General features: G+C 44.6%; 1 pseudogene; it reads right to left on the bottom strand.

Moving 5' to 3' along the window:
• Nucleotides 1-23596: 23596 nt before the first annotated feature.
• On the bottom strand, nt 23597-25317 carry LOC117849032 (uncharacterized; annotated as a pseudogene).
• Between the last annotated feature and the right edge of the window lie 245 nt (nt 25318-25562).

The following is a 25562-nucleotide window of genomic DNA, read 5'->3' as shown; positions in this document are numbered from 1 at the left end:
TGTTTAGCCGTAGCCACTGTGTGGCGAGACCTTTGTCTCTTGTATGCGTATGGGCACTGCCATTTGCACAGGTGAGATCTTTGTCTCGTGTATGTGTGCTAGCATTTAGGCATGATAGATGATCTGAGACTTTCATGAATTAAGGCATGTTCTACCCAAGAAGATTAGTGACCTTAAGAGAAGACAAAACTAAGTAGTCGTCATTGCGACAAAAAGAGAGTGCGATTACGCGCAAGAGTTTGCTGCCCTCCGGTGAGTAGAGCGCGTGTTGTGTGCAAGAGTTTGCTGCCCTCCGGTGCGTAGAGCACGTGTTGTGCGCATAAGATTTGTGCCTTCTTAGGGTGTAGCCGTTGTGAGCCTCCAATATTTAGTGCATCAAATCTGTGGCTATTGCCTCCAAAATTCAATGTACCAAACCTATGACGGTGCCTCCAAAACTCAGTGCACTAAACCCGTGGCCATAGCCTCTGTAATTTGGTACACCAAGCCTGTGGTTGTCGATCAACATATCCCAAGAATTGTTGGCAAAGTGTAGCTCTGTAGGGTAAATCCCGTTGAGAGGAGTACACAAATAAGTAGTTGGCACGTGGCCCTTCATGCGGAAAACAAGCTGAAAATTTCTATAAAATTAAAAAAGTGACTTAGCTTGATTCGTGGATGATTGTCGATGAATCTGTGTCAATTGTTGATGAAGCCAACTAGTCAGAGTCGATTCCGACTAGTTATTGATTATGTGGAACCCGCCCTCGACTTGTTTCTAGTCGAGATGAGTAGTTGAGGTTGTTGTCGATGAAGCCACGATGGTTGTTGGTGAAGCTAGCTAGTCGGAGTCGATTCCGACTAGTTATTGATGAAGTAAGGCCTGTCCCAACTAGTTTCTAGTCGAGACGAGTAGTTTTCCGACGTGTTGGTGAGCAGCGTAGTCGAAGTAGTCCGTCCTCAACTAGTTTTCTAGTCGAGAAGAGTAGTCGAAGTAGTCATCGGCAAGTCGGCGTTGCTAATTGTTGGTGTTGCCGTGAAAAACCGGAGCCTTCTGGTGGTCCTTTGTGTGCGTGTAGCATTTTTCACCAATTGCATCTCACGGGAGAAAACAAGTCGATTGCTTCTCACGGGAGAAAACAAGTCGCAAAAGGTAATCATTACTCTGTCTCGATGCGCATGTTGTAATAAGACTGGATTTCTTTCTCTCTACTGATCGGACAGTAGCAACATGATTTTTTTCTGCATCGGACTTGTACGTGGGAAAAGTATTTGATTACGCTTCGGGTTGGATGTGAGCGTCTGGTTGCTTGCTAGCGCCGGCAGCGGCAGGTGGCTGCTTTGAGCGATTCTTTTCTGCCTCGAATCCCGATTCATCGTTTTTGACTTGGATTCGGCAGAGGAACACATTGAGCTGCTGTTCGGTTACCATGAGAGTACCTATTCACTATCCCAAGGAGCAACAAAATCCAAGAGGAAAAGCGAAACAATTGCCAATAGGCCCAAGAATGATCTGTCTATTAAAAAACATGCCACATAGTTGCTCATGAAGAAGTGTGGAATTCTTAATCCAAAGAAGATGGCTGATGAAGCAGATCACCACAGATTCAGGAGTCAGTTTGTGGACCCCCTCCAAGACAGCGCAGTGGATGGCTTTCGAGATGCACTTGATCTGAATGATACACAGGGAGGGCCTCTTAGTGCGGTGACGCTGGAGGCAAATGAAGAATTTCACTGCATCTATAGAATGGGGGTGGGGTGTGTGTGTTTTGTATCAGTTCCATATGTTTTCTGTTATGGTGTTTGTGGATGTGTTGTTTATGGTGTCCAGTGTGGAAAGGTGTTCAGAAGTTCAGGGTAGAGTTGGTGTTGTGGATGGAGGGAGAGCCCAGTCTGGGCTGCCCTTTTCATGGTTACTTTGTATGGGTTGTTGGAAGCTACATGGTTGGCTGTAAAGGAAGGGGGTTTGTCAAGGAAGAGGGTTCAGGGGTTCTTGGTAAAACAAGGGCACTGATAGACAGCAAAGGGAACGAAAATGCAAATGAATGAACAGAAATGCATCATTTTAAACTGTAATGTGAGGGGACTTAATGGAAGAGCTAGAAGAAAGGTGGTAAAGGATCTTGTGGAGGAGCACAGTTGCACTATTGTGTGCCTCCAACAAACAAAGATGGAAATCATAGATAAATTTGTGGTAAGGGAGACTTTAGGGTCACAGTTTGCAAGAAGCTACACTTATTTAACGGCGCAAGCAACCAGAGGAGGGGTCCTGCTTGCAGTGCATGAGGATTACTACAATATGTCCTATTCTGAACCAAAAAACAATACACTCACGGCTAAATTAGAAGCTACAATAGCACCGATTAGTTGGTGGATAATGGGAGTCTGTGGCCCATAGGATGAAAATGATAAACTTGTATTCCTGAATGAGATCAGGTCTTGTAAGCCGGTAGACTCAGACAAATAGCTCCTGTTGGGGGACTTCAACATGATCCTAAATGCTGAAAACAAAAACAACACAAATATTAACAGGATGATTATGGGAGCCTTCATGACAGCAGTGGATGACATGGAATTGAAAGAGATTCACTTTCTCTTACTTGGACAAAACAATGTAACACATACTAGAATTGACAGAGTTTTTTTGCTCAGGGGAATGGGAGTGCATGCTACCTAACTGTATCCTGCAGGCAGACTCTTCATTATCTTCATATCATTGTCCATTGTTGATGACTGCACATAATAACTTGAAAACATTTAGAGGGTTTAGATTTGAATCATTTTGGCTGAAAATGAGAGGATTTAGAGAGGAAGTAAGTGACATCTGGAACAAGCACTTGTCACTGCATAACCCTTTCCTCAGATTGCACACCAAGATGCAGCGTACGACAAGGAGGCTAAGGCTTTGGGTGAGATCAAGAATTGGAAATAACAGGCTCCTATTGGCTGCTGCCAAGCAACTGATACTGATCCTAGATGTTGTTCAGGAACATAGAATTTTAACCCCCCAAGAGTTACTACTAAAAAGGGATTTGAAGAATAGACTCCTAGCCATGTTAGCAATTGAAAAACTACGAGCAAGACAACAATCAAGAATCACATTCATTAAAATAGGAGATGCAAACTCCAAATACTTCTTTCTCAATGCTAATGGCAGAAGAAGAAAAAACTTCATCAAGACATGGAACACAGATTAGGGGGTTACACACCGATAGGAAGAGAAAGATGAAGCCATATTGGATCATTTCAGTTCAGTTCTTGGGAGCACAACAAAAGGAAATGAAACACTAAACTGGGAACTAGTCAATCTGCCAAGGCAAGACTTGCAACATCTAAAAGCTGATTTCACTAAAAAAGAAATTAAAGAGGCCATAATGGACCTGAAGTCAGAGTCAGCACCAGGGCCTGATGGTTTTATTGGGATATTTTTCAAGACTTGTTGGGACATCATCAAGGATGATCTAATTCTAGCAGTCCAGTACTTTCAAAACCTACATGGGCAGCACTTTGACATACTGAACTCAGCTCATATTGTGCTCATATTGAAAACTATTGAGGCAGCAAAGATAACCGATTAGAGGCCGATCAGCTTAACAAGCAGCACATCAAAGATAATTTCAAAGATTCTGGCCAACCATCTCTCACACTCACTGACTGTGCTGGTGTCCCGAAATCAAAGTGCCTTCATTAGGAAACGAAGTATTCATGATAACTTTCTTTACACTCAAAATTTGACAAGAGATTTACGTAGGTCACATAGGCTAGCTTTATTTCTCAAGCTAGACATAGCAAAAGCTGTTGACACAGTTCGGTGGGATTACTTGATGGAGGTGGATGGAGCACATGGAGTTTGGCACAAGATGGAGAGAATGGATCACAAAACTGCTGTTCATTGCAACTTCGTTAGTACTGGTAAATGCTTCCCAAACAGCAAAATTCATACCCAGAAAGGGGCTGAGATAGGGGGATCCATTATCACCGATGCTGTTCATTTTGGCCCTAGAGCCACTGCAAAGACTTCTGGCTTTGGCTGAGCAAAACTCTGCATTATCTCATATAAGCAATAGAGCTGCAAAAATCAGAGTTAGTTTATATGCGGATGATGCAGCAGATTTTGTCAATCCTGTCAAGGAAAAAATTGACACTATCAAAATAATCTTTGAAACCTATGGAAGAGTGTCAGGGCTTAACATCAACATTGCAAAGAGTGTTGCATATCTTATTCAATGTGAAGGCGTTCAAGTGGAGCAGGTGCTGCAAAACCTGCCTTGCCAGCTAAAAGATTTTCCATGCAAGTATCTGGGACTGCCATTGAGTCTTAGAGAATTACGAGAATTGAAGTGCAACCTTTCATTGACAAAATTGAAGCAAAACTACCTGCTTGGAAGGGTAAACTTCTTGATAAGGCTGGTAGACTGACCCTTGTTAGGTCAGTTCTTACTTCGATGCCTATATATTTTCTATCGGTCTTCTCCTTGCAAAAATGAGCTCTCAAAAAGATTGACAAGCTGAGAAGGGGTTTCCTATGGAAGGGCTCTGATAGTGCACAAGGAGGTCACTATCTTGTGAGATGGAAAAAAGTTGTGCTGCCTAAAAGCAAGGGTGGACTAGGGATCCTAGACCTTGACACATTCAGTCGGGCATTGAGATTGCAGTGACTCTAGTATGAATGGAACGAACCGGACAGGCGATGGGTAGGAACTACAACGCCTTGTAGCAACATAGATCGCCAGCTATTCAAAGCAAGCATTGTTGTGATAGTTGGAGATGGAACACATGCAAAGTTTTGGCACTGCAGCTAGCTCAATGGCAAAGCACCGATGGATATAGCACCTAACCTTTACAAGCTTGCGTGGAGGAAAAATCGATCGGTGCAGGAAGATTTAACTAATCACAATTGGACAAGAGGACTATGGCGTATGAACTCAGTGGAATAAATGATTCAATTCGTCACATTGTGGGACTTGGTTCAGAATGTTCAGTTAACTGGTCAGGAGGACAGCATCCGATGGAAATGGACATCAACTGGTGTACACACTTCAAAGTCTGCATACATGGCACAATTACAAGGCACGTACTTATACTTTCAAGCCCTGAACATATGGAGAGCTCACGCACAAGGAAAGTAGAAGTTCTTTGCTTAGCTGCTAGTTCAGAGCAAAATCCTCACAACAGATAAACTTATGGCAAGGAATTGGCCATACTCACCACTATGTGCTCTATGTGATCAAGTTCCAGAAACAACGTCTCACCTATGCCTGCAATGCCCCTATGCAAAAGAAGTATGGCTGCTGGTTGCCAATTGGACAGGCGTTGATGCAATAATGCAGGCAAGGAATGAGGAGGACATTGAAGAATGGTGGAACAGATCGCTGGCCAAGCTGAATGGCAAGTGTCGACGATCAATTGCAACTATCATGATGTACACAATGTGGCATACATGGAAGGAAAGAAACCGAAGAGTCTTCGACAACAAATCTCTTCGGCCTAACCAAGTTCTCAGTTTGATTCAAGACCGGCGTGTGGAAATCCTTTGTTAGGAGATGAGCTCCATGTATTTTAATGTTGTTTGCCTATCATTATGTTCTAGTGTCCGAATGAAACCATCTCATTTATGTAATTGAAAACTATTTGTGATTTGGAACCTCATTTCTCTCTTAAATGCAAGGCAGTGCTCCTGCCAATCTCTACTATATAAAAAGCAAAGTGGATACAAAAACACGGTCCGTCATTGGGACGGGGCACGATTGCCCTCACTCCCGCGTTCCTCCGCCGTCGGTTCGAGGTCCCTCCACCAGGAAGCCATGGATTTGGCACTCACGGGAATTGCAGCGCACCGGGCTTCCTCCTCCATCCATCCTCCACACGAAACCCTGCATCCCCTGTCACTCGCATGAATTCCTCCTCCGTCCGTCCTCCGCGCGGAACCCTGCGTCACCGCCAGCTCTCCCTCTCTTCATCCTTCTCCCTACGTCGCTAGTTGCCGCCGCCCCTTCCTGCGTCGCCAGCCGCCGCCGCTCCTACTTGCCTTCTTCTATCCGCGCCTCGCTCCCAAAGAAGCTGCCGCTCCCGCACGCCCGCACTCCATCCCAGTCGCTGCCCGCGGTGCTGCCCCGTCGACGTCGTGACGTCGTCACCGCACCTTGCCAGATCTGATGGCCGACCCCCCTACCTGCCTTCTTCTATTTGTGTCTCGCTCCCAAAGAAGGCGCCGCTCTCACACGCCCGCATGCCCGCACTTCATCCCGGTCGCTGCCCGCCGCGCTACCCCATGGAGGCCGCGACACCGTCACCGCGCCTCGTCGAAGCCACGCGCCTCGCTGGATCTGACGGAAGACCCCTCCCCTACATGCCTTCTTCTATCCGCGTCTCACTCCCAAAGAAGCCGCCGCTTCCGCACACCCGCACTCCGTCCTGGTCGCTGCCATGCTGTGGAGGATCAGCCAACGCAGGGTCTGAACACTGAGCTACCATGCTGTGAAGGATCAGCCAAGGTAGGGTCTTAACACTTGTGTTTCAGGGGAGGGAGGCAGTTAAGGAGCTCCATACGGCAGCTACACAAGGGTAAGGAATCTTTTTACCGCTCTGCATAGTGGATTTCTATTGCTGCATGTTTAGTGATTTTGATGATCTTATAGAGCAAATTTTGAAAGCATGGTTTGTGTATGATTGTTTTATCTCAGTTCCCCATGAGAGGTGCTTTCAACACATGGAAACATAGCATAGAACTGAAACTTGCTTCCTGATGTCAACGATTGCTTAAAACAAAGTACTGTGGATATTTAATTGTTGAGCCCTGGTCATTTTTAGAATTGGTCTGTGTCCTTGCCAAAGAAAGGTTTATACATTCTAATGGTCATATCTATCTGATTAAAGATTTCCATTTTGTGCCCCCCCAAAAAAAAAGATTTCCATTTTGTGACAGTGATTGGTATTAGTAGCTCTGCGATTGCAACTGATCATATATAAACTGCATTCCTTATAGGTACATTCCATAGATCATCATCAAACTCGGAAGAGGTGAAATGTTTGCCTGGTGGTAAGGCCAAGAAAAAGGTTGTTCCCTACCGCTACTGTCTGTTAGAGTTTTAGCAAAATGGGGTATCTGTGGATAGCTTTTTTCATTGGTGGTAAAGAGAATTTCTTCAGTGACAAGATGTTATGATTGAGAATATTCTATTTTATCAAATCTTTGTATGGTAGCAAAGTCATCTCCTAGCATTTTCCATACTCACTTGAAAGATATTATAGACATTTGGTTTGGGTGCTGGGATAAGGAGGAGAATATGCTTCCTAGAACTGCTAGAAAAAGTTATTCTAAAGGTCAAGTAATACACTTACCTATATTGCTTTGGTTTTATATTATGTGGGAAATGGTCTTGTTATAATTATTTTGACCTATCTATCTTACAGAACACATGGATCACAACGTGGCCAACATGCATCTCAGCATCAAATTCTCACATGGAAGCAGGTGATAGCATTCAGGGATCGCACTATAGTATGTCAGTTTGACAATTTTGGAATTATGTGCTCCATTCCAGTAGCAAACTACAGGGTAAATTTGAGTGATTGAGTCCACGGAACTGACAGTGTGTCTGTTGTCTGAACTGACAGTGAAGGAGGGTCCATTGCTTTCCTGATTGTGGATCAACTGATGAAGGTAGGAGCTTCCTGCATTTTTGCGGCGGTGATGTTAACACAAAACTATTTCTGACGGTGATATTGTTATTGGAGAAAGAATAAACTGTTTTAAACAATTCAAAAAAAATTGCAATTCCAGTCAACAAATCAGGAAAAATAGGAGTCCCTAGGCATTTGCAACATACCAAATTTAGGGCCCTCAACCAAATAGGAATCCTTATATATATAAGTAACTTTCTAATGTTGTTCAACTTTAGTGAAAAATTGAAATTCGTTAATATATAGAAGTAGGCTAAGCAGAATTTGAGTTTAGAAAGGCAAGTTCTTGTAACTTTTCATCAAGGCACTCTTATTGTTGTATGGTAGATAAAGTTTGCAGAAGTTCCTAGCAAGGCCAAGGCCGATATTATTTGGACTCATGAGTCCGCAGTAGAATGTGTGAAGGCTTCCATTTCCTCTCATATTTGTTTTTTATTTTCAATGTATACTACTGATCATATTTTTTCTGTGCATTTCCTTTCAGCTGCTTTTTGGACGGTTAGGACTTTGAGGATCTGGAAGGGCATCTTCAGGTAGAAATGATTCTATTGAAAGTGGGGATAGCATATGTCTATGTCTGTGTGATGCGCTTTCTGGTACAAAGGATATGTATAATGGCCTGCTCATCTTACCTGAAATAGTTCCTTCTATATCTAACTTTGTGGTACGAAAACTAAGACATTTTTTGGGCAAATTCTATATTGTAGGTTTGATCTACTGAATAGGCAGTCGAGACCGGATTCGTACCCCTGCACCATCTTAAAGTCTATGCAATCTGCCTTCATTGTGTATATGTCAATGTTTTCTGCAATGTTTTTTAATCAGTAATTCAGTACCTATATGCCATAAAATGGATTCTTATTTGGCATGTTTAAAAGTAGGAACCCCATGCTCATATATAATACACACCTTTTCCTTTTATATAACCCAACTTAATTTAGAATTGTGTGATAATTCAGAGTTTAAACATACAAATAATTTCTTAGCTCAATAGGTCGTTTCATCTCTTTCTTGATCCTCAGGTTCAAATTTAGTTTGATCTTTTTGGATACATAATAGCTAACATGGCCTCCTGTTAACACAATCCAGTGTAATTGATGATTGATGTAGACTTTCAGCAAATAAATTTGATTATTATTACTTCCAGTCATTCTCTTTTATCCTGTAGAGTCCTTCAGTTAGGCATTTCAGCATATTCTGAGGCCTAAGTGTAACAAGGAGTCTAAGTAGCCCTCTCATCAATGTTGACCTGTCAAGAGAGAAATTGGAAACAGGCATGTCTATAACCGTTCATTCTATTCTTTTCTTTTGCCACGAAAGTTCATTGGTTATCTGACCATAGATGGTTAAAAATAAAAGTTACAACACATTCATAAACAATGATATCCTTTATGACTGAAAATATCTCCAGTGACTATGCTGTAAGTTAACACAATCTTGTGTGTTTCCAGATGGTGTATTTTCTCTAGACCTATGCTAATGTCCTCCTGTGCTGATGACAATGACTTGGAAGATGGTAAGGCCTCAAAACTCAAAAGAAAGATATAGAATGACTGGCATTTTAGGGTTCAATCGCTATCTATATGTCTTTAGAAGTTTTGTTTATCATTTAGAAACTTTCATTAAAGTTTAAATTGGATTACTGCCACATATGATGAATAGCTTTGACAACTTTGCTCTTTTCATGTGGAAGGGATCAAATGGCAGAGGTTGAAATGCCACTAGCTTTATTAAAAAATTTTCCTCTGTACCTTAGGCACCCTTAGTAAAGGGCATAATAGTTTCCCATCTTCGCTTAGGGTTCTTTGTAAAGGGCAGAATACTTTTCTGTAATTTCAAATGTTCCTCTTGGTCCACTCGAAGATTTTCTTTTCATAGCCTCCAATCAATACTTGATGTTTGATAGATTACAATTCATTTCACTGTGTTTGCATGTCAGGTCTTTTTTGGCAATGGCACACTCGGATTCACAAACTTATCTACCAACATCGAGTGGCACATCAGGTTCTAGCTCGATTGCCCGTGAATCCGGGTAATGCCATACTGTACATTATTGCCGGGTTTGTAGTTTTGGTTTAGATAGTTTGTGATCCGGTTGTTGGCTGCCAGTTCTTCTGTTTCCTCTCTTTCTCCCATTCTACAATTGTATCCAATCTAAATGCAAGTGATTTCTGACCGATCTCTTTATTGATCATTTTTTTGGACATGCTCCACTTTAATCACTATTTACGATCCTGTGTTATGGCTTCTCAGGAGTCAGGCCTCAGGTAGATGGTTGCAACGTGTTGATATGAAAAATAGGTGGACATAGACGACAGTACTTAGGATGGTAAACATCTGGAAGAGGGGCGCATTGGATGTTGCCATGCTATTGGTGTTCGTGCTTTTCAACAACAGTTGCCTGCACCGCTGCATCCCTACGCTCAACATACCTGCTGCTAGCAACCCTTCGACAAACTCCTTAACAGGTCTAATTTGTAATATTTGGTTCCTTACAGTTAGCATCAACAGAAGGAAGCATGCCTGTGACATGTTTGTTAAAAATGCTAAAATGATTCAGCCTTCCGGGATCAATATTTGCCATGTGCATCGCGAATTTTGTAACAGATGATTTAGGTTGAGGCCAAATCCAGTGATTAACATGCATTCCCCATTTTTTTTAAAACTCCATGAAGAAATCATGCACTCCATAGAATTTCTTTGTCTATTCATCTTGTTTTGCTTGTATATATTATCTTTAAATAGAGGTGCAAGTTTCATACCTTGCATGTATATGCGTTAAATCTTAACGGAGGTGCACATGGTGCCTCTGTGCTCTAAGATATTCGCCAGGAATGAGTGAAGATAACTTCTATTTATGAATTAAGTAAAGTCAATTGGATGCTCAGAACTTGCAATTCAATTAGGAGTCTTTGCTGTAGGAAAGTGATTTTTTTAAAATAATTATGGTTATTGATATTCCAATCAAAATTTTATATCTTAGGTGTTTGAGCATTGCACATTTAATTGGAAGTTGGGGCAGCTGTATTGCTGTGCACAAACTTCATCGCCGACCACTCCAGTGGCAGGTTCTGATGGCTACCAATGGAAGTTGACTTGTTCATTGTTGGCTTGAGAAGACAATTGTTTTTTTTATATACAATGATTTGTGCATGATTTTCATATGGCTACCAATGGAAGTTGACTTGTTCATTGTTGGCTTGAGAAGACAATTGTTTTTTTTTATATACAATGATTTGTGCATGATTGTCCATATGAAAATTAATGCTTATGGAGATAATTTGTTTCAACTGTATATGTGCGGTGTTTTTAATATTTGTGCTTATTTTCATATTATTATTGTCTCGTGAAACGCTCAGCATATTGCAATATAAATGTTTTGTTGTCCATAGTAATGCACGGGCACGATCCTAATATGTAAAAGGAAAGGTTGAGGGGCGAAATTGACGGACCAAACGCTAACTTCCTGTTCTTTAGTCTCCGGTGGAAACGTGCATGACGCGATAGGATGGCCCGTCTTCAGATGGTGTGGTCTGGCATTTTAGATGTCAGCCTACAAAGGAGGAATGTTCTATGACGTGATGTACGAAGGAAGAAGGGTGACGCGACGACAGAAAGGGGATAGGGAAATGGAATCTTTAGCTCGTTCGCTTGGCTGCTGCGTTCGGCTTCTGGCTGCTGCGGCAGAGAGCTGCTGCGTGCTGCAGCTGCTGCGGCAGAGAGCCGAGCAGCAGCAGCCAGCTGCAAAGCAGCCAGCCGAACGAGGCTGCCTCTTGGTGAAGGGAGGAGCCCGTCAAGTTTTGGAGGAGCACCTGCGGGCAGACTCCCGGAGGTGAAAAGTAAGATCGACGTCGTTTATTAGATGTACCTGTTTTTTTGTAACGACCTGGACCACAGCTCGAGCGTCTCGTGACGCTGGACACATCGAGTGTGTGCGTGTCAAATATATAAATATTTTATTTTCTTCGACTAAATACTACTCCGTAAAAGTTGTAACACCGCAAATCCGGATGTTTGATGCTAATTAGGAGGACTAAACATGAACTAATTATTGCAGAATCCTTAGGCTAATTCGCGAGACGAATCTATTAAGCCTAATTAATCCATCATTAACAAATGGTTACTGTAGCACCATGTTATCAAATCATAGATTAATTAGACTTAATAGATTCATCTCACGAATTAGACTCCATCTGTGTAATTAGTTTTATAATTAAATTATATTTAATACTTCTAATTAGTATCTAAACATACGATATGACAGAGCTAAATTTTAGCCCCGAGCCAAACACCCCTTTCCCCTCGGAGGCCATTTCTTCCATGGAACAGGCGAGGTTTTTTTTGGTTGTCATTGAGTTTACGCTCTGTGTCTCTCCCTCGGTCTCTCCATCCAGTAACTTATTCTTCTTAATAGCACGGCCGATGTGGATCATTTCTTCGTCACCGGCTCACCGCTAATTTGTTTAACGAAACGCATTCGTATCAAGCAACATGTTTCTTCCAACTAAAAAATCACTTGACTTTACTTTCAGCTCAAACAGCTTTCTTATCTGTACTATAAAGGTTCAAAACAATTGAAAATGTTTCCCCCTAAACAATTTTCTCCTACCCCTCACAGAAGGACCCACCTGGCAAGTTGAGGGGTACCAAAGTTTTGACAAGGGTGAAAACAGCATTTTAGAAAATGGTTCTGCCTTTCCGCCGCTATTTTTTTTACTGCGGAAAAAACATACCCGCCCGCGTACCCGCCCTCGCGATTTTCGCCTCCGTTCCCTCGGCGATTTTCACCTTCCAGAAACCCCGAAGCCTTCCTTTTTATTGCTTTCCTTCTGTCGCTGCCATCCCGCCCCTACACCCCGGTCCCTGCTGGCAATGTTACCGTGATGAGATCACGGTGATCTCCGTGATTGACATTAACCCACGCGGCTGCCTGTGTAGTTTCCTTCTTGAACACCCTTGCCCGGGTCACGATAATTTACTTCCTCTCCAACATATCCGTTGCAGCCGTGCATTCTCCAGCGTTCTCAGGCCGCACGCCATCCCCTTCCCACGTGTAGAAACAGATCGTGTCTGTGGTGAACCCTGGCCGGTAGTCGTGGCCGCGGCAAGTCTTGTTTGTGGTGATCGCCTCGCCGGAGCTTGTGCCAAACGTTCGTTTCAGGGTTAAGGTCGGGGGTGCAAGAACTGATCGGGGGTGCGCGCCCAGGCCAACGTCACTCGAGCGTCAGGACCCCACACCGACGTCTACGACAACAATGACTTATAGCAGAACCTGGTGGAGCGACAGGCAAGCAAGAACATATCAGTTTCCAATTTCCATCTCCTGTTTCGTTTTTCCTATTTCCAACGATGATATGTCATCATTAATTGTTCCGGCGGAGGTAGAAAAGAGGTAGTTTTTCTGTTTACGGTTTGCGTACATGGTCCTTGCCGGCGGGCCGCGGGTCGACAACAGAGGTGGGGATCTCGTCCATGAGCCCGTCGGGCTTTCCTGAGATGCATTATGCGCGTGAAACCCGCCCATGGCCTCGCCGCCGGGGCGCACGGTGCGCCTGCATCCACTTGTACCAGTAGTACATGACCCGGCACTGCCACCGGGTGTAGGCCGCGTCGGTGGCCGTGAGCGCCACGTGGAACGGCCGCGCTGACCTCGCCGCGGCGAGCCGCCTCGCGCATCCACGCCGGCATCGCCACCACCAGGTCCCTCGCCCCCCGGCCGCGCCGGAGCCGACGCCGCCACGGAGCAATGATGAAGAGATCACCGCCTTCCTCCGCTGCCATGACATCGCGGGATGCTGCTTCGCTGCCGTCTCGCCGCCGCTGCAAGCTGCCGAGGCTAAAAAGGGTCTCCAGGGGGCTCCGTTATTTTACTTCATACATGATACGTTTTCAGTACACATCCTTTTGTGCTGCCAATACTCATTTTGCTCTTAAATCTATGTTGCTCTCTTAATTTATTTGCAACGTCCAAAGTGTGTCGAAATTCATGATGTTTCTGATGCGTTGCCATTAAAAGGACTGCTCCCGAAACCACTAGTAGAGAATACCAACCGGAACAAAAGTGGGTCTTTTATCCCGGGTCACTCAACCGGGACAAAAGACCCCCTTTTATCCCGGTTGGTAATACCAACCGGGATAAAACGGGTCACCACAGCCGGCGCTGCAAAAAAAAAATCCCGAGCTCCCAAGAGGCCCCCCACACGCGAAATATGCGCATGCACGGTTCGTGGGATTCGAACCCACAACCTCCAGCCTCGCGCATAACTTCCTTACCATCCCACCTACACACCACATCTAAGTATGTAGGGGATGCTATCCTTTTGTATTAACTCGTGGGGACCCTTTTATCCCGGTTGGTATTACAAACCGGGATAAAAGGGTTCGAGGATTTAATCCTCTTCCAGTCACCTTCCAATCACCTCATTGGGGACCCTTTTATCCCGATTTGAAACACCAACCGGGATAAATGATCCCCTTTTATCCCGGTTGGTATCCCGGTTGGTATTACCAACCGGGATAAAAGGGGGGTCTTTTATCCCGGTTGGTGTTTCAAACCGGGATAAAAGGCTTCTCAGAGTCTTTTTTTCCCACTAGCCTTTGCAACCGGGATAAAAGGTCCCGGTTGGTGAGTCCCCCATCAGTGACCGAGTTTTAGTCCCGATTGGTGAACCTTTTGTTCCGGGCCAATTTTAAACCGGGACAAAAGGGGGCGCATGGAAAGCCAATTCTCTACTAGTGAACGAAAAGACGAGAGGATAATGGGACGGACCGGGCAAAGGCTCGCCTTGTTTACTTCCCAATTTGGGAGTGGCAAAATTGGCATTTTGCCATAAATGCGCAACTGTAGCGTTTCGTTTGTATTTGTGAATTATTGTCCAAATATTGACTAGTTAGGCTCAAAAGATTCGTCTCGCAAAGTACAACAAAACTGTGCAATTAGTTTTTGATTTCGTCTATATTTAGTACTCCATGCATGTACCGCAAGTTTGATGTGATGGGGAATCTTCTTTTTGCATAGTGTCAAAGTTGGGAGTTTGGAGGGAAGTAAACAAGGGCTCAAAGGTACAAACTGACCGGACTTTCTGCAGCAAAAAAGGTGCATGGGCCGACCTGCCATCCGAGATAATCAAATTTAGGCCTTGTTTAGTAGCTAATTTGGGAGTAGTAAAATTGGCATTTTGCCATAAATGCGAGACTGTAGCGTTTCGTTTGTATTTGTGAATTATTGTCCAAATATTGACTAATTAGGCTCAAAAGATTCGTCTCGCAAATTACAACAAAACTGTGCAATTAGTTTTTAATTTCATCTACATTTAGTACTCCATGCATGTACCGCAAGTTTGATGTGATGGGGAATCTTCTTTTTGCATAGTGCCAAAGTTGGGAGTTTGGGGTGAAGTAAACAAGAGCTTAAAGACGACGTCACATGAACCCCAACATCTTCCAAATATCCCATCGCCAGCAGAAAAGCAGTGGTATTTGACACTTTGTCAGTGATGGAGATACATCATGCTGCATCTCATCATAAAAAACAATTAAAGAACTTTTTTTCCTTGAAAGAGACGGTCATGTTTGTGTTTCTTTTGGTCTCGGCTAAATGACCCTTCATTCAAACGTAATTATAGGCCTGAGGGCACTGGAAGGGTAGGTGGTTCATCATCATCTGAGAGTTCACTACTCTTAGATTGGTGATTTGATCTTCACTGCTACATCTACAACAATAACTTCACCGAGTTCATTCAGAGGCAAATCATGGAGCTTGAAGACGTTGTTTAGATTAATTCCTCGCTAAGCGTTAATTAGATAACGTAATCATGTTGTAGACTTAATGATCCTAATTACTAAGTTTCATTCATGTTATTTTAGAACTAACAGTAACACCACCCGCCACAAGGAAGTCAAACGTTCTTGTCATGATTGTGTTAAACTGTAAGGCTTAGTGAGGAATGTTAAACTTAAGCCAAAGTTTTGCTTTTTGTTTGTGAATTGGTTAAGGCTCGCCTGATGATAACATAACACGTCGATTTATAATGGCAGGAAGGCAGTGGTGTGGTGGCTGCCCCCACCTTGCCCGCCCCCCCTGCCCCTGCAGAAACTTTGGCTGTCCTTGGATCTTTTTCGTTTCTCCTCCGTGCACCTGTTTGAGGACTGATGAGCCTGCTGGATCATCACATATACAAAGCGACATACTATTATCATCAATTCATCATCTAGCATTGTGCTGGGATTATTTGCTGTGTTTGCATTTGGTACAAAAACACTCCAACTTCTTGTGCATTACGATATTCATTCGGATAATAGAAAACGTGGGCGACGCGAGTGTTGTTGGAACTAGTTATCGGTTCATTCTGAAACTCTCTACCAAGTACTGGTCCACGGAAACATGGCCTCTGCATCATTAACTTGTCTTCAGATTGTGGACGCGCTTGCAAGTTGCAACAATTCACTTCCTGTTGTTTCCTGCAAACTTGTTTTTTTTTCCCCATTAAATGCACAGGGTAGCTGATGCTTTGAGTTTGCAAAATAGTGGGACTGATGAGTTCTTGTCGTCCTTGCTGCAATATTTCCCTCGAAATCTTGGTTACTTGGTCTTTCAATAAACAGATCATTCTTTTCTGGCTCGGGAGCAGTATAAACTACTCTCAGAATTTCAGTCCTAGTCAGCTACCGTATCAAATACTTGCTTGAGCTGTGTCATTTCATCCACAAACGGTGCTATATACGGGCGGACTAAGAAAGTATCCGGAAATTGTTTACGCAACAATCGTACAGGTGACATAGCAGTATAGTGCCAGTGTGGGTGATTAAAAAAGAAAACATACTAATCCGGTGGCCAAACTCGTACAGTATAATCGAAATTCATATCAAGTGACAGGGCTAGTACAAATCACGTGTCGCAAGTAGCCACAGGCCCACAGTGATCTGCGGGAAGACACTAACCGGATCATCGCGTACACAAATCCACAAATTTAGAAAGTACAGCGGTAGTAGTACAGTGGTAGCAGTAGCTGTGGCGATAATAGGGATAGCGACAATTCCCATGGGTTAGGTTTTATCAGAGGCGCCAGCATTTTCGCCGTGCCGGGAAACAAGGATTTGAGCATAGGGGGCACTTAAGCATACAACAACCATGCACGATGAAATATATACAAGACAATAGCATAGATAATATCTAAATAAAAGTTTATTTTACGATATACATAAAAGCTAAAAAAATTCGGTGAATATTACAGAGAAAAAGGGAACAATTCAATTAGCACTAGGTCTCCAGCATCAGAAAAATATAGATATCATGGTAATAATAGAAACAAAGGAGATAAGAAAGAGAACATAAAGACTAGTCCTAAATAATATAGATACAGTTGGAGATCAACATGAAGAGAGAACAAACAAGCAAAACACTAACTATATTTGTTAACTAGCTATTGAATTGTACCGTATAGGAAAAAGAAAAGAAATAAAAAGACAATAGAAAGACTAATCCTAGATTATTAGGGAAGAAAAATAAGCAATTAAAGTACTAATTAGCATTATTACCTTGCTAATTGAATGATTAACTAGCTAATTAAAGAGGGAGCATTGTGGAGGCACCGGCATGTTGGGGGTGCCAGGCCCCCCTCAGCCCCTCCCTCCCTCCGCCACTGCGGGAAATTAGGCCGCCACCGCGTCATGACGGCCCAAGACGAGATTCTTGAGCTCCTCCTCCACTGCGGGACTCGTAGCCGCTATCGCGGGTGCTCCTGGCAGCCTGTGGCCGAACTGCAGGTGCGCAACTCCCAGAAGCCAGAGCAGGAACCCGGCGAGCGCGAACTCGGCGTGGACACCGGACGGCTCGCCGGCGACGGAGAACAGCACCACCGACGCGCCCAGCAGCGCGAGGAAATGGCAGGGCGACATCGGGCGCGGATCCGGAGGAGGGAGAGCCCGCACTCCTGCCATTGATCAACGAGCTAGTGGAATGCTTTGGATTCGGGATCAGTTCTTGACTTGTGTTCGTTTACCATGTTGCTAGTGCCCGCGTCGATTTATAGGGGGTGTTTGGTTTGAGTGGGTTCGCCAGCCCCTCTCCGGCGCACGAACGTCGATTTACAGTGGACGGGAATCAAAAGATGAAGGAAGGAATCCTGTACCTTTAGATTTGCACCGGCCGTTTCCTTTTTATTCTCTACATCACGTCGGCTTTAGATTTGCACGACGCGTCTAAATTGGTCTTAAGATATCTCGTTACCAAGAAGGTGCGGTAACTACCAACTAGCTAGAGCTAGCCAGCTGCCGTCTCGAGCTCGACTGGAATTACGGCGCAGCATGCATGTGTATAATTTGACCCTGAACCAAGGAGTTTGTGTTAAAAGTTTCAAAAAGATATGGTAATACGGAACATGCTGTCATGTGGACTACCATGTTGAAATTTGCGCTAAAAAACAGCTTATATGAGAGGAAAAAACAAAGTCTAATTGCAGGTGCAGCAAGGAATCAGAAAACATACGTGGACACTTGGGCCATGTCTGTTTCAGCTTCTCTGAATAGTGGTTCTCTAAAAATCTAGCTACAAGCTGTTCACAGAATCTGCTGGTAATAGAAGCAGAGTGTTTGGCAACATGATTTTTTTTGTTAGGAGATTATCTGTGCTGAGTGTGTAATGACATGTATGCCTCTGAGGGTGATAATACCTTGTTTAGTTGCTAAAAAAACACAGAATGCAATAACTGCATTAAATTTTGACATTACAGGTTCACTAATTTTTAATTAATGCATCAATTATCATTAGTAGAGCCTATTACAATCTCTCCTCGTACGTCCAAAATAACAAAAGCAACTACATGAGCAATCATGCTACCAAAGCCGCAGCAATGGAATCCCACAAAGCACCCATATATCACTGTCATCTGCCACTCCCATCATGAGTAATACTTGTGCCATCCTGACCATCATTATCATCAACATAGTTTTCAAAATCAGCATCATGTATGACACTATCCCTTATGAAATTGTGAAGAGTCATAACTGCAGATATGATTCTAGCTTGCTTGTTGATGGGATAGGTAGGCAAGCTCAAAAGAATGCGCCACTTCATCTTTAGAACACCAAAATAACGCTCGATCACATTTCGAAGGGACAAATGTGCATGGTTAAACACCTCTTTGGAGCCCACCGGTTGTCTCACATGTTGCCATTCAGATACATGGTACCTTTGACCCTTGTAAGGGGCTAGATACCCCTTTCTGTTAGGATATACCGATCAACAAGATTCCCTTCTGGGGGATGTAGAAATTGCTGGTTGTATGTTTCCAAAGTATCTAGCAATACACAAGTGTCATGAACTGAACCAGGCCAACCAATGACAACAAATATGAATCTCATATCAAAGTCGCATACCGCCATTACATTTTGTGATGCATACCAGCCGTGCGATTGATACTATCCAGTACATCTTCAAACTTCGTACTAACAGTTTCTAGTAAGTGTCCAAACTAATTTCTAACTTCCCTAAAAGATTGTGGTGGACCACGTGCCCATAAAAACATTCCTAAAAGTTGCTAATATACTGATCTCTCATAATCTTCTTCTTTCCCTTAGAGAATCATGAGCAGGCTTTTTCCCTGTGATATGCTGTTGTACAGTGGGTGCCGATCCCCTTCCTCAGTCTGACCATCAACACCATCTACCCCTACAATCGCACCCTCACCTTCACCTGTCGAGTCATCTTCAATAACCCCTGGTACAATCTCATTTGTACAGAAAATTGAATCAAACATGATACAAAGATCATTCATGCTCAAGTGCTACATCCTTAAACATCATACAACCTGGCATAGCCTAAAAATGTGATTGAAAAAGATATTAGAATAAGAAATAATTTGGCAATTGTTATGCATTAGAACAATACATAGTGGTGTAGCTCAAAAAATAACTCACCACATTCTGTTGCTCCCACCAAGTTTTATTAGCAACTATGCATCCAGTATTAGGATCCCTGCCCAAACCACTGGCCCTAAGATTCAAAGTCTTCCACTGTGTATACATCCTCTTCAATGCATCCCATCTATTCTCCATTTGCATATGGGTACCGCCTCTTGGTTTTTTTAATAAACTTCCTAATCAGATTTGCATATCCTACGTTATTCAGATAGTGTTGCGGCCTATTTTTGGCATTGACTTCTTCCACACAAATCTGATTGAAAACCTTTGCAGCAAATGGATCCCACTTTGCAACTTTCTTTTAGGGTTTTTCCATCTAATCATATATCATAGGAATGCATCAATTTAAATGTACAGAAACATTTGACAGGACCCTATAACTACAAGATGTATAGAGATATGGGATTCTTGATAAATCTTGCAGAAATTAGTAGATCGATATCATAGCACTCACATATGAATCATTAGCAACCTAGTTTTGTAACAACAGATCCTTCTTTTAGACAAATCAGAGGAGGGAAATTTGCTTACCTTGCCTCCAGGGAGGCGCCTTGGGGCTCCTAGTGTCAGCCTCCTGTGGTGCTGCTCGCTGCAGATCTTGGGGAGGGGGCTGGCCGCTGCTGGCCTTGCCACTTGCGTTCCTGGTGGAGGGGGCTCGCTGGGGGCGGCGTGTCAGGGGCTCAGTGGAGGCGAATGGCAGCTAGGGCAACGTGTCAAGTGGCGGCCGCACCGGCCAGGGGCGCGCAGGCCCCAAGTGGTGAGAGCGACAAAGGCCGCATTGGCCAGGGGTGCACGGGCCCCAAGCAGCGAGAGCGACGGAGGCGGCGTGTCATGCAGTGGCCGCACCGGTTGCACGGGCACCAAGCGGCGAGAGCGGTGGAGGCGGCGTATCAGGCGGCGGCCGTGCCGGCTAGGGGCACACGGGCCCCAAGTGGCGAGAGCGGTGGCAACAACGCCCGCAAGGGACGAAGGACGACGGGAGGCTCTGCTTGTCCCTACCTGCGGGGCGGTGGAATGGGTGGGAGAGTGCCGGCCAAACCCTATCTCTAGCTTTATATACGATGGCAGTTTTTTGTGTAATTCTGTGGGAAATAATTCTGTGGGAGAGTGCGGGATTTTTCCCCAAGCGACGAGCCGGACGATTCTCAGTACACATTATTTCCCTCGATGCTCAGGGAATCGAATCCCACGGAAGCGTACCAGAATCAAAGCGTATGGGGTCGTTTGCTGGATTAAAATGACTAGAATCCCTCTAGAATCGTATCCAAACACCCCCTTGTGCAGACAGTCTTCCAGGCAAAGCCTGACCTGGCTTGGTTTTGGTTTTGTTCCTTCGAATCCTATGCTCTGCCTTTCTTCCGATGCCCCATGCTCCGACCTGACCCGACTGCCGTCGTGTCCATGTGGCACCGCTAGCACCCACCAGCCCACCTTGTCTGCATCCCTACTGAGCAGCCTCGCACCCCTCCTGTCTAGCAGCACCGCTAGCGCTACGCCTACTGTGCCGCCGGCTGACCTACCTAACCACAACTGGCTGCATCCCATCCGTGCGTGCAAGATTGTTGCTGGACGGAGCCCAGCAAGGGTGGAGCACTAATCGAGCTCGAATAGCACGACCCCAAGTTGGATTAAGCTCCTCCGCTCACAAATCTTGAGCTCCTGATCTTGGATTTAGTCCACCCTAATTGCCTCCTTGCTATCCATGGTGAATGGTGATGCTGCTCGGCCTCCAGATCCTCTCTCTCTCTCTCTCTCTCTCTCCATCAAAGATAGCATGCTCCACGCCTCCATCTGATAGAGGAAAAAGAAGACATGGAAGGGAGGAAGTAGAGTCGGACCAGTGGGGCTAAGGGTAAAAATGACATTGCATCACCTTTCTCTCACCTCCTTAGCCTAAAAATATTATTTTATTCGAGATAGTGTCTTTAAGCAAATTAGTGCAAAACAAGAGAGTCCACCGACATAAAACGTGGTCAATGATGTCCACCAGCAAATCGACATCACTTTACATGTCCCGTAGCAAATTTTGCCTTACATAAAGAAACAACATGTATGAACATTTGATCAGAAGTGCCATTTACCAACAACATGTATGGAGGTACAATTTCAACATTTGATCAGAAGTGTCATTTACCAGTAAATACATACTATAAAGAAACAACAGGTGTTGGATCAGAAGTTAAAGATAACCCCTATAGTGTCGTGTTTTGTTGTAGGCACAATAGCCAACTTCAGTTTCTAAGCACTCCCGTAGTCTTCTCTGTAACCAGCAACTCAGAGTTGCAGCTGAAATGCAATATATAGGACCAAGATATTCACAATAATTTGACAATATAGAATATGGAGCTATCATTAAATTAGAAGTGTTGTATCAACCAGACAGAGTACTCGAGAAGCACTAAACTATTCGGCGAGGATCTGAAAAGTACTCGAAGGCTGCTACATTCGACTATGAAGCGCTCGGGAGCTTGTCAGGAATAGATCCTCAGTACCCACAAGGAAGGGACGGGGATAGATCCCCAGTACCCACAAGGAAGGGAGAAGACGGACTCCTACTAGAATTTCTCTATAATCCTACTAGGACCCATACCATGTAATCCTACTAGGACTCCTCCTTATAACTGACTAGTAATCCCGCCCCCTGGAGTATATAAAGGAGGGTAGGGGTACCTAGATCGTCAGAATCACAACAGAGGACCAAATCCTAAACACCAAACAACACCCAAGTGCAGGGCGAAATATACAGCACCCCAAATAGGACGTAGGGTATTACGCTACTTTGGTGGCCCGAACCTATATAAATCCATATCTTGTGTTCTCACTTTTACCTTCGAGTTTCAGGTCCGACGATCCCCCACCAACCAATGTACTACCTCGGGATACCCCTCGGTAGGTTGCCGGGTATAAAACACTAACATTGGGAGTAGTAAAACATACTGAGGATGATATCTTATCTAATTATTTTCCTGAGCACCCATATATTATTTATAAGAGAGAAGACAAGGCCGGAGCTCATCTTCTCCCTAATTTGCCATAGCCACCAAATCAAAATAGCAGATGTTCCCTCTCAAATCCAGCACGGTACCTCCTCCCTCTATCTCCTCGGCGAGCTTGAGGTATTCCTCTTCCACCTTCACCAAGCAAGTAAACAACACCTCCATGGTCGAGCTCGGGCCAGCACCCTCCAATCCTCCATGGTGTAACAACCCCGAGACCAACAGCGGTGAGGACCGGGATGTGAGGAAGATAACAAGCTCTCATCGGATAAATTCTCCCATGGCTGCCGGTGAGATCACCGTGATGTGAGATGGTCGCCGCCGAGGACAAGCAGGAAAGGGAAAACTCCCGATCCAAATTCTGTTTGATTTCTGATTGATGCCTCCCCTCTCATGCGAGTCTCTCTTGTATCTCCCCTTCACATGCTGACAGTAGGGCCCCACCATCCATAGACCAAGTTCAGATAGCATGGGTGTTACACTTCCGCCCGCCTGAAAAGTTGCTTGTCCCCAAGCAACATGATTTCTTGCAAAGCATACTCCTTTCTGCTCACTGTCTGTTTGGCATTTATTTAGATACCTTGTGAGAAAACTGTTTACTCCTCCAGGATCCCATTGCCTTGTAGAAACGTATGTGTTCTTGTGTAGGTCAGGTTGCTGGTCAACTTCTCCTGAGCTGAAAGCACTATATTTCCACTCATTGCCCTTGGACATTTGCATCTTCACCAAGTTGCTTCTATGTGAGTGGCAATAAGGTGGCACTAAATCTTCCCACACTATTAGACTTGCCCTTTTGATTAGTATTTTCTTGAGCGCAATGTGAGTGACATTGCTCCCTTGACTGAAACCACCCTAAGCCCACAACTGCGTGTTGCCAAGCACTAAGCAATCCACCTTTATGCTAATCATGCTAGTGCTAAAGACACTATGCTTACAAGGCTGTAACTCTACATACACAAGCTGCAGCCTCTTTACTCCTTGCATTCCTACACAAATGATCATGTTTCCATTGGCACAATTCAACTTCTGGCCATCAGGCAGATCATCAAGTATGCACTTCTTCTCCATGGTGGTGATTCTTTGAACACACATCCTATGCTACTTATTTTCAAATTCATACAGTCAATAGCTCCATAACTTTCTAGTGATATTTCTTTAGGTTCCTGCCCAGTCCTCTGTTTTCCATGGCAAAGCTCGTAACTCATAGGTGTTTGTGACTTCATTAAGCAATCTGCATGTGATTTGGTCCAATATCTCAATGGTTCTTCTAACATATCTTTTGCAATCCCTTTGCGAGGCATATACACAAGCTTGTTTGCAACAATGACCAATAAGTAGAAGTCCTTGAGTTTGTACAACTCCAGCAAAGTTGTCATTTCTTCCAATACAATGATTGTTCCATTTCCCTGCCCAAAGCGATGTCTCCCAATTTTCAGGATAAGACCTTGCTCTGGCACCCTCACAAATGATCCAATACCCATCTCCTCTTGAATACTGATAGGTGGACTAAGACCAAAGTCAAGCTCAATAGTAGGCTTCATCTTCTCATCAGACACATACTCCCTACCACTTGCTAACTGCTGTGATAGGCCATCATGCGAATCAACATTGGTTGGCATCTCATTCACATGATCCATACAAAATCCCATGAGAAAAGGAGTGTTTCTCTCAAGAGTTAGCTCATCATCCATGCCTTCCTCGCAAACTGTTTTGCTATCCTCATCGATCTCTTCCACAAAAACATGGTCTGCGTCAATCAATCCAAACTCCATGATTCCTAAGGAGCCATCAACAACCTGCTCATCATCTGGGTACCCTCCATCAGAAGCTAGCAGTTGCAAAATTTCGTTGTTTCATGTCGAGCTCGGCTGGCATTTCCTCGTCCCATACAACCTTGCCAAGCATTTCTTCACACACCTCCTGTGCAACATCCTGGCTGGACATTCCATCGAGCAACACATGTGCAAAACCCTTTGTGTTCTCACCATCCACACCCAGGGCTAGTTGCTGCAACAGGCCTTCATGTGTATCAATGTCATCCAACATCTCCTCATCCCATGTAACCTCAAAAGGCATTGTATCAAATAAAGGTACATGCTCCCCTATTGTGGCATTCCAACAAACACCTCGGAGGTGGACAACAAAGCATATGCTTACTGCAACAAATTGATGCCACCATCCCTCGAAATCATCTCACCTCGTGATAGTGGAGGATGAGGGCGCCCAACCACGACCTCTTGTCGCTCCCCATGGCTTGGCCACATCTGTTCTGAGCGCTTGTTGCGGTCACGTCTCTCTGCTTTAATTGAGTTGTCGTTGGTTTGCTCCAACCCGTGGTGTGCAGCCAGTCCAGACTCCTGTTCGTTGTCACCTATGACTCCTCCTCCAACTGCAATGCCATGTCATCCAATGGCGCACGCAGAGAAGAAGCCGAGGATTGCGAGCTCTGATAACCAATTGCCACAACCCCGAGACCACCGGCGGTGAGGACCGGGACGTGAGGAAGATAACAAGCTCTCATCGGACAAATTCTCTCATGGCCGCTGGCGAGATCATGTGACGTGAGATGGTCGCCGCCAAGGACAAGCTGGAAAGAGAAAACTCCCGATCCAATTTCTAACTCGATTTCTGATTGATGCCTCCCCTCTCATGCGACTCTCTCTTGTATCTCTCCTTCACACGCTGACAGCTGGACCCCATCATCCATAGACCAAGTTCAGATAGCATGGGTGTTACACATGGCTGAGCACCGGTGGGTAAGATCCAAGACGACGGCAGGTTCCTCATGGTCTGGCTCAGGGGAGGCCTATGCATGGCTGAGCCTCCATCCACACACTTGAGGGAGGAAGTTCAGTGGATCTTGATGCGGCAGCAGCTGAAGTCAACGGGGAGTGAAGGGCTCAAGCACGGGGGTAACGAGGCTGGGGTGCAGGCGATGCGACAGCAGCTGAGGGCAAACGCGAGAGGAAGGGCGGCATCATAGGG

The sequence above is a fragment of the Setaria viridis genome, chromosome 3 (assembly GCF_005286985.2).
Source record: "Setaria viridis chromosome 3, Setaria_viridis_v4.0, whole genome shotgun sequence".
NCBI lineage: Eukaryota > Viridiplantae > Streptophyta > Magnoliopsida > Poales > Poaceae > Setaria > Setaria viridis.
Note: the sequence above shows the minus strand (reverse complement) of the source record. Positions and strands in the feature narration are given on the sequence as shown.